The following is a 7,978-nucleotide window of genomic DNA, read 5'->3' on the forward strand; positions in this document are numbered from 1 at the left end:
GTGTCAATGTATCTAGATAGATTTCTGTTCCTTCTAAGTAAAGGACTCAGCTTTAAAACACATAAGTTAAAGGTGGAGAGAAAAGTATAGGGATAGAAAGATCAGTTAAGACCTGCTTTAAACTTCCAATCTTCACTGGGCCTCTGTTTGCTTTAGTTTCTTCATCCTGGAGAGGGAGGTGATAACCCTGCGCCTCCCTACTAACTGTGGCTTTGAGAAAGTGCCCTCAGGATCTCTTCTTCCTATGGTCTCATCCTAGTCACTGCTGGCCAAAGTATTGCCATTGCAAGCTTTGTAGACATTGAGCAGAAGTCTGAGGAAACACTATACATCCCTCGTACTAACATGAACAATGTAAGAAAGGATGCAATGGCTACATCATTGGAATCCAGGTACAGATCATAAAAACCAATTTCAAGAACAAGAAGATAAATGTAATAGTATTTTGGGGGGGAGGGGCTTTAGAAAATTGCTTACCTGAGGCAGGGAGCAAGGCCTAATGGTAGAACAATTGCTTAGCATGCACAAGGCCCTGGGTCCGATCCTCAGCAGCACTAAGTAATAAAGTTATAAAATAATAAATAAAAGGCAAAGACTTCTTTGTTTCTAATTCTGTATCTGAACTGATTTTTCTAAAAAAGGATTTATTTTTATGTGCATTGAAGTTTTGCCTGTATGCATGGCTGTATGTGGGTGTCCGATTCTCTAGAACTGGAGTTACAGACAGTTGGGAGCTGCCATGTGGTGCTGAGAATTGAAAGACAAGTTCTCTTGAAGAGTGTGATGGTTTGTATGTGCTTGGCCCAAGGAATGGCACTACTAGAGGGTGTGGCCCTGTTGGAGTAGGTGTAGCCTTGTTGGAGTAGGTGTGTCACTGTGGGGGTGGGCTTTAAGACCCTCATCTTAGCTCCCTGAGCTCCAGTATTCTGCCTGCAGCCTTCAGATGAAGATGTAGAATCTCAGCTCCTCCTGCACCATGCCTGCCTGAATGCTGACATGCTCCCATCTTGATGATAATGGACTGAACCTCTGAACCTGTAAGCCAGCCCCAATTAAATGTTGTCTGTATAAGAGTTGCTTTGGTCATGGTGTCTGTTCACAGCAGTAAAACCCTAACTACGACAAAGAGCAGCCAAAGCCCTTAACTGCTGAGCCATCTCTCCAGCCCTTTTTGAGATATTTTTATTAGTTGCTTATTTGGTTATGGATCTGGCTTCTGCAGTCACTTGCACTCACAAGCACATGCATGAGCACATGTGCACACACACACATACACACAACACACACACACACACATACACACACACTTAAAAATAAAAAACCCTTGACATTTTATTATTTTAAATTGACAGAAGGCTCTATAATGCCAAGAGGTAGACCTCTCCTTACTATTTTCTAGATTTAACAAGAGCTTTTTCTTGAAAAAGACATTTTACAAGGATTGTCAATATTTTCAGATAGTCCTTAGTAAAGATGAATTAATTATACTTATGTGAGACTCAAGAGCATTGACAAAAAGGAACACTGGTTTGTAGTTAGAAGCATGGATAATATTCAAATACATTTATAAGCAATAATTGAAAGTCTATGACAAAGTATTAGATGCCACATCCCACTAACTAGAGAAGTTATGGGAAAATGTTCCTGAAAAGAAGAAACAAAGCCTCTAAAACATTTTGGAAATGACCAAAATTTCCAAAAACAGTGTTTTTTTCTTTCTGCTTGTTAAATAAGAGGAAGATTCCTATTCAGTTCTTGGATTCTCTCATTATAAAATGCAGAAGTTTAGAAGATGCTATCTAAAATGATGGATAAATAGTAGAAAGTCTGTTGTGTTATTTGGTGATAGTGGTGGTGGGGAATTCCATACATTTGAAAAAGTTTTTTTTTATTGAAAAACAGATAAAAGTGATAGTTTTCACTATATGGAAGCATGAACTCAGCATTACCCTGAAAACAGAAACAAGAAATTATAATTTTAAGATGGAAAACTAATATCAATATCTCTCTTAACTCTGTTTGTATGTGTATGTACATGCATATGTATGTACATGTATGTCTCTGTGTGTATGTGTATGGGTGTACATGAGTACATGTATATGTGTGTGCATATGTACATATCTGTATATTTGTGCACTTGTATGTATATGTGTGCTTATGTGAAAACTATAGTAAAACAGCAGATCAAGCCAATAGTAGGAGTAGAGGTGTGGCAGAGCATGTATTTGACATGTGCAAACCCCCAATTTTAATCCCTACTGTGCAAACAAAACAAGCAATACATCTAAGCAGAGATCCAAAACATAAAAAGTCCATTACATATCTGAAAATTAATTGATGCAGCTCACCACATCAACAGGCTAAAGAAGGAAAATCTCAAAACATACTAGTTGATGAAGAAAAACACTTAACACAATCCAGCACTCCCCAAATTAGGAATAGCTGGGAAAAATCTTGATTTTGTAAACAATAGCTACAAAATTCCTGTAGCTAACATTGTATGTAATGATACGAAACTTGAGCTTCTTTTCATTTTTGGAAAAGGCAAAATATCCCCCTTTACAATTGCTTTTCAGTCTTATATTACAAGTTCCAGCAGTGCAGTCAGACCAGAAAGGAAAGGTACTGCCTTTGTTAATGTTTTATTGCTATGAAGAGACACCACAAACAAGGCAACTCTTTTAAAGGACAACATTTAATTGGGTCTGGCTCACGTTTCAGAGGTTCCTTCCATTATCATCGTGGTTGGGAAGCATGGCAGCATCCAGGCAGGCATGGAGCTGGAGAAGGACCTGAGAGTTCTGCATACAAAGCCAACCAGGAAGAGACTGTTTTCTGTAGGCAGCCAGGAGGAGGCTATCATTCCACATTGGGTGGAACCTGAGCATAGGCAGAGACTTCAAAGCCCACCCACAAAAATGACACACTTCCTCTAACAAGGCTACACTTCCTCCAATAAGGCCACATTTCCTTTTTTTTATTAGATATTTTCTTTATTTACATTTCAAATGTTATCCCAAAAGTTCCATATACCCTCCCCCCGCCCTGCTCCCTACTCACCGACTCCCACTTCTTGGCCCTGGCATTCCCTTGTACTGGGGCATATATGGTTTGCAAGACCAAGGGGCCTCTCTTCTCAATGATGGCCGAATAGGTGAGACATGAGCTCTGGGGGTACTGGTTAGTTCATATTGTTCTTCCACCTATAGGGTTGCAGGCCCCTTCAGCTCCTTGGGTACTTTCTCTAGCTCCTCATTTGGGGACCCTGTGTTCCATCCAATAGATGACTGTGAGCATCCACTTCTGTGTTTGCCAGGCACTGGCATAGCCTCACAAGAGACCGCTATGTCTGGGTCCCTTCAGCAAAATCTTGCTGGCATGTGCAATAGTGTCTGGTTTTGGTGGCTGATGATGGGATGGATCTCCGGGTGGGGTCTGGCGGTTCCTCAGAAAAGTGGACATAGTACTACCGGAAGATCCAACAATACCTCTCCTGGGCATATAGCCAGAATATGTTCCAATTGGTAATAAGGACACATGCTCCACTATGTTCATAGCTGCCCTATTTATAATAGCAAGAAGCTGGAAAGAACTCAGATGTCCTTCAATAGAGGAATGGATACAGAAAATGTGGTACATTTACACAATGGAGTACTACTCAGCTATTAAAAACAATGAATTTTTGAAATTCTTGGGCAAATGGATGTATCTGGAGGCTATCATCCTTAGTGAGATAATCCAATCACTAAAGAAGTCACTAGATATGCACTCACTGATAAGTGAATATTAGTCCAGAAACTTAGAATACCCAAGATACAATCTCCAAAACACAAGAAAACCAAGAAGAAGGAAGACCAATGTGTGGATACTTCATTCCTCCTTAGAAAAGGGAACAAAATACCCATGAAAGGAGTTACAGAGACAAAGTCTGGAGCTAAGATGAAAGGATGGACTATCCAAAGGCCACATTTCCTAATAGTGCCACTTCCCATGGGCCAAGAATATTCAAACCACCACAGGTATACATATTGGGGGAAAAATCTGTTTGTAGCTCATATAATGAATACGAAGAAATATCCATGTAGAAAATTTGAAAGAATAGTAAAAGATACTCCCAAATCACAACCTTGGAATCAATTACCAAGGATTCCGAATATAATGTTAACATACACCAGTCAGCTGATGGGGCTGGAGATATGGCTCAACAGTTAAGCATGCTGAGTGATTTTCGGAGGACCACTGTTCACTTCCCAGAATCCATGTGGTGACTTACAACTGCCTGTAATTCCAGTTCCAGGGAATCTGGTACCTTCTTCTGTTCTCCACGGGTACCAGCCGCACAGGTGATATACATGCATATACACAGATACAACACTCATATACATGAGATAGTAATAGTGATATTTTCAAACCTCTGTCACTGCACAGTATCCACAGAGCTCTGTGTTCAATCCTTACTACACAAAACAAGACCAAGGTCTAGCGTCCTCCCAGATAACAGGAATAAACGAGTGGGATGTAAAACTCAGGACACATTAGCACATTAGCTTAGCCCCTTCCTTCCCTCGAATAAAATCTAATACACATAGCACATGAAGAAGTGATAAAACTGATGAAGTGTGTCAAAGGATAGCTAAGTGAATGAGAGAGATTACTATTCCTCGGAAAACGAGACAATATTGTCAAAATGTCCATTCTTTCCATGTTGATCAATAGCTTCAATGCGATTTTAATAGCATTGGCAGGGAAGCCATTTTGTGGTTATCTGACAAACTGATACCAAAGTTTGCCTGTAGAGACAAGAATGGCCAACTCAACACTGAAGAATGAAGTTAGAGGTCTGGTACCAGTTTAAAGATTTAGATTAAAATGATGCCAATAAAGACAGTGTGTTATTTATGATAGAGTGAGTGACTGGAACAGAATAGGGAGCCCAGAAATATACTCAAAGTAATACACTCAAAAAATATACTCAAAGTGCAAAGGCACTGTGGTGAGGCAAATAAACACTATTCACTGCTATTCTCTCTCTCTCTCTCTCTCTCTCTCTCTCTCTCTCTCTCTCTCTCTCTCTCTCTCTCTCTCCCTCCCCCTCCCCCTCTCTCTCTCGTGTGTGTGTGTGTGTGTGGGAGAGAGAGAGAGAGAGAGAGAGAGAGAGAGAGAGAGAGAGAGAGAGAGAGAGAGGAAACTAAATATATATATATATTCATATTTGACTTTTTGGGACCATTTTCTATATATATTCAAAGTTGTTTGGAAAAAAAACTATCATGGTTTGCTGTGTTTGGTTGGCATTTAACAGAAATGAACAGCCATATTGGACGAGAAACTTGAATATATTTTTCCATTTGTATGAGGGTAACACACGCTGTATTATATATATAAGGCCTTTTCTTCATGGGTTTGATTACAGATTATTAATATAATGTATTTCCCAAATAATAAAAAAATAAAATGATCTCAAGGGACATACATGTATGAAACAGAGACACTAGATACACGTCTTATGCCCCTCATAGGATTTGGAGAAAAAAATTGGACCAGAGACCTAAATGTAAAAATAAAAAAGTATAAAATTACTAAGAGGCAGTGCCAGAGAAATCTTAAATGATCTTGGGTATGGCAATATCTGAAGCTAGGCCTCATCAACGTTAAAATTTCCTCATTGTGAAAGATGTCAGTAGGAAGATGAGACATGCTATCAACTGATGGAAAACATTTGCAAAAATCACATTTAATAAACATCTTCTATTCAAAATGTACAAAGTACTCTTAGAAATAAAAAAAAACAAAATTTATAACCCAGTTAAAAGAAAGACCTGAATAAATACCTCAACAAAACAGGCACAGAAACTCATGTGAGAAAGCATGTGAAAAATGCCCTTCTGGAGATTCCGCAGAGACACATGTGAAAGGCACGTGGAAGATGCCATTGGGGAATTACCAGTTACAGTGAGAGCTGACCTGACAATCCACATGACCAAATCCATACCACTGACATGTCCTGGTGGGGTGGTTCATACACTGCTGATAGAAATGCAGGACCAACCAGGCAGTTTCTTACAAGACTAAATATAACCTTATCATAAGGTTTAGTGATTATATTACTTTGTATTTACCTAAATGAATTGAAAACTTTAAATAATCTGTTTGTGCTTATGCATGTGTATGAACAAAGATATTCTTACATATACATGTATTTACACAAACACACACAAATATAAATATGAAATGAAACTTGGGGGCATCAAGATGTATATTAACAGAAGAATAGATAAGACTAAACTTGTAACATCATACTTGTAATAATGGATTATTACTCCATACTATGAAAAAAAATGAGTTATCTAGTGTGAAAAGGCACAGAGGGGGTCTATGACTATATTAGTCAGGGTTCTCTAGAGTCACAGAACTTACGGATAGTCTCTATATAGTAAAGGAATTTATTGATGACTTACAGTCTGCAGTCCAATTTCCAACAATGGTTCAGTAGTAGCTGTGAATGAAAGTCCAAGGATCTAGCAGTTGCTGAGTCCCACACGGCAAACAGGCAAAAGAGGGAGAACCAGACTCCCTTCTTCCAATGTCCTTATATGGTCCCCAGCAGAAGGTGTAGCCCAGATTAAAGGTGTGTGCCACCACACCTTTAATCCTAGATGACCTTGAATTTGGAGATCTCCCTGTCTTAATCTTCTGGAATCCATAGCCACTATGCCTCAAGATCTCCATACCAAGATCCAGATCAGAAACTTCTATCTCTCAGACTCCAGATTAGGGTCACTGGTGAGCCTTCCAATTCTGGATTGTAGTTCATTCCAAATATAGTCAAGTTGATAACCAGGAATAGCCACTACAATGAGATAGATAATCTGGTAAATGTTTACAGTGTAAACCTGACCACATGAATTTGATTCCATAACCAATTGTGGAAGGAGAGACCAATTCCTAAAGGCTGTTCTCTGATCACCGTGTAGTTGGGCTGGCATGTGCATGCTGGCATTCCCCATGTACAACTCCCCCACCCCCCACATGCCTTAAAATGTATTTTAAAAAGAAAAGGCATAGAGGACAACTCAGTGTATATCATTTAGTGCAATACATCCATCTGAAAATACTACACATTCTGTGATTCCATCATTAGCGCATCTTGAGAAAAGCACAATTATGAAGAAAATCAGCAGGTCAGTGTTTCCCAGGCGTTATATAGGGGAGAGAGATGAATAGTTTGGGTATAGAAGATGTTACAGGGTAAGGCCTTTCTCTTTGATGTCGTATTGGTGGATAGATACGTGTCATTATACGTTTGCACAAAAATCTAATGTAAAAAAAGGGAATCCCTATATAAGCTACAACATGTAGGTATAAAGTGTCACAGTAGACTCATTGTGTTGCTAATATACCACTCTGGTGCTTGTGTTGCCAATGGGAGACATGTGTGCTTGTCTTTGGGAAAGTATGTGGCAACTTTCTTGTATTTTTTTTTTCACTAAGCTTTTCTACAAGCCCAAAGCAGCTCTAAAAGTTACTAACTTAAAAGCTGATTAGAGGGGGTTTGCTGCACGGCTGCCGTGGCGGCAGAGGCTAGTGAGTCCTCCGGTGACTCTTTGGCGGGGCTGTGGGGTGGCTGCCGGTCGACTGCAGAACTTCTCAGGAATGGGGGGTGTGATTGGCTGGCCAGCATCTTCCGGGTGGGAGAAAGGGTTGGCAATTACGGGCGGCTCGACCTCCAAGGCCTGCTGCTAGAGATGCTCTTCCTCGCGTTTCATGCAGGCTCTTGGGGAAGCTGGTGCTGCTGCTGTTGTGTGATTACCACGGACAAGCCTTGGGACCGAGGCCGGCGCTGGCAGCTGGAGATGGCAGACACACCATCAGTGTATGAAACCAGATTTGAGGCGGCCGTGAAGGTGATCCAGAGTTTGCCGAAAAATGGATCATTCCAACCAACAAATGAAATGATGCTTAAGTTCTATAGCTTCTA

The sequence above is a fragment of the Mus pahari genome, chromosome 10 (assembly GCF_900095145.1).
Source record: "Mus pahari chromosome 10, PAHARI_EIJ_v1.1, whole genome shotgun sequence".
Taxonomy (NCBI): Eukaryota; Metazoa; Chordata; class Mammalia; order Rodentia; family Muridae; genus Mus; species Mus pahari.